Raw genomic sequence first — 3,033 nt, 5'->3', positions numbered from 1 at the left:
AACGGCCTTCAAAATAAAAGCAATGTTCCGGTAAACATTTAATCAACACCCCCTTTACTGAGCCCCGCCGCTGCCAGGGGCTTTTAGTCTTGTTTTTAGTTTTGTCTGTCTGCTTGGTGAACAGCAGGCACATTGCTTAAATGTGACGGGTTATTTTAAAGAAAAGAGTAATTAATCTCCAGGTGAAATATTTAATCTTTAAAAATAAGGTTAATCCAATTTTACTTGCACCTTTTTTATTTTAAATGTATTTATTTATTTATTTATTTATTTATTTATTTATTTATTTATTTATTTATTGTATTTTTTATTTATTTATTTATTTATTTATTTATTTTTTATTTTCAATGCTTTATTGAAAATTACAAAAATAAACATTTCTGGCACGTTTTTCACAGTACATACTTGCATAAGTGTAGAAAGAATGCTGGGTGAACATCAATCAAAAGAAAAACTTATAATAATAACATCAATATTGTAAATTCAGAGCAGTTGAAATAAAATAAAAATAAATACAAAAATAAATAGACAAAAATAAAATACATATAAAAAGGTCTAAATGTTGTTTTCAATAAGGGGGATTCAAATTAGTTTTAACTGTTCATTTCAGTGGGAAATTTTTTTCAAGATATCATATAATTTTGTTATTGTTAAATTATTTTGAGAATGAAGACAATAAATGTGGGGGATGATTTCATTACTCTATTCTTGTGGATGAAAAATTTTGCTAAACAAATGCTAAAGTGTACTTGTTGTGGTTATTTTTCATGTATGCAGCCAGTGAGACAAGTAGCCGAACACCGATAGATGCAGAGTCTTTTATGAATGGGTTGATTGTTCAGTGATCTGTCAGTAATGCCTCTGGGCTCGGGTATTTTTTTTTTTTTTAACAAACTTTATTAACACAGTATTATTACATTACAGCAGTACAGGGAGTATTTTAACAATGTGCACATGCATTCATTCATTATCCTTATCCAGCAATGGGTAACAGCTGGATCAGCTGTGGTCCGCTTTAACAGCTGTAGACATGCACTAATAATAATAATAATAATAATAAGTGTTTTCTCTGTTTAACAAACAGCTACACATGAATAGCAGACTGCATTCAGTATTTATACTCTGAACTGTGTCTTGCTCAGGGGCACGGGAATGCCTTTATATTATTTATTTATTTATTATTATTTTCTTCTGTAGGCCTATATTATGATGGCATATTAGGGCCAAGTATATAGCCTATATTTAAAAAATACGGACCTGGGGGAGGGGGGTAATATTGGTCCATGCCTCACTGGGTCTGTCCGGTACCACAAGTGTAAGCACAAACACACACAAACACACACACACACTTCAGAGAGGAATAAAGATTCCCTAAACCAGCCACCATGGCACGTGTAAAAACGCATAACATGAGAATGCCCGTGAGGAATGAAGGCTGGGAACAGGGTGGATGTGAACCAGAGAGGCAGTAGATAAAATTCATCAAAACATATTTTTGTCAGTAATTAATATGATGGTTAATTGGAGCTGTGACTAAGGCTGCTCTGCTGACGTGAACACAGGAAATGACCGGTGAACACTTACAGCTTTAATCTGATAGGAACATCTCAGCCTGCTGTGGTTGTCATGCAAACTAAACAAAAACACAGTCCTATTATTTGTCATCTGTCATCAGCTTTTTTTTTCAGTTTAACGAAATGCACGTCAGAGAAGTAGGCCTATAAATGTCATCTTCAGTGGAAAAAAACCTTATTCAACTGCTGACCTCATCTGCTTTTTTCCCCCCTGCAAACTGGAAATCCCCACTCATCCAATCATATCTATTATTATTATTATTATTATTATTTTAATTTAACATACTTTGTATCTGCGGCCTGAGGGTTGGAGCTCAATCTTCCCCTGCAGGGGACTATCAGGACAGCCAACTTTAACCTGGGCCTTCCTCAAGACCTGTCTGTTGTAAAGCTCAGAAGGGCAGCAGGAGATTTACTCCAATGACCTTGCTTTCAACTTTAACAAGCCACGATAGCCGAGTGTTATTGGCCATATTCAGGTTCCCAAACTAGGCCATCATACAGAACGAAGATTTGGTTGGAAGCTCAGCTTGTTGTCAATCACTTTCCCCAGATCTTTATGGTTTCATGTTATATATGGTTTTCAACCATTTCCATTTCTGGGTGGGTGCAGACTTCTTGAAAGTAAGAATGTGTCTATTTCGGTGTAACAATTATTTCTGCCCCTTTTTTTTATCTAGCTTTTTTTATCGTTATTATTATTTACTTTTGGTTTTTATTTTATTTTTATTTTATTTTATTTTATTTTATCTTACCTTACTTTATTTTAATTTATTTTATCTAATTCATTTCTAACCTGCCTCCAGTGATTCCTAACTGCTCCACATTGAGATGGCACTTCTTCAGTTTGTGCTTTTTTTTAATGGGATGGTGGGTGGAGGGTCAGGGGTGGAGGATTGGGGATGGGCTGAGGGTGTTTGCTTTTTTATATGTTTATTATTATTATTATTATTATTAGTAGTAGTAGTAGTAGTAGTAGTAGTAGTATCATTATTATTATTATTATTATTATTATTATTATTATTTTCTCCTTTTTATGTGAAGCACTTTGTGTTACATTTCTCTTGTATGAAAAGTGTTATACAAATAAAGTCGGAGGGTACGATCAGATCTCATGTCTGCTCTCAGTTTGAGTCAGTGTCAAGTCCTGATAAAACTGTGGTGTTTTTTAATGGTGACAAACCAAAGCATGTTTAGACTACATAATTTATCATTAAAACAGAATCTAAATATAATAAACCCTGCAAGCATGAAACTCTTTAAACAGGCTACTAGCCGAGGCAATTCAATGTTGTTGTCTTCTGCTATTAAATGTTTACCTAGTAACTATGAACACAATCAAACAATCATCAAAACATATTTTTGCCAGTAATCTATTTGATGTTTAGTTGGAGCTGTAACTTTGCTGATGGTGGTGCTGATGACGCAGGAAATGATCATACTGCCTGCTTTAATCTGA

The sequence above is a fragment of the Centropristis striata genome, chromosome 17 (genome assembly GCF_030273125.1).
Source record: "Centropristis striata isolate RG_2023a ecotype Rhode Island chromosome 17, C.striata_1.0, whole genome shotgun sequence".
In the NCBI taxonomy this organism is placed as follows: domain Eukaryota; kingdom Metazoa; phylum Chordata; class Actinopteri; order Perciformes; family Serranidae; genus Centropristis; species Centropristis striata.
Note: the sequence above shows the minus strand (reverse complement) of the source record.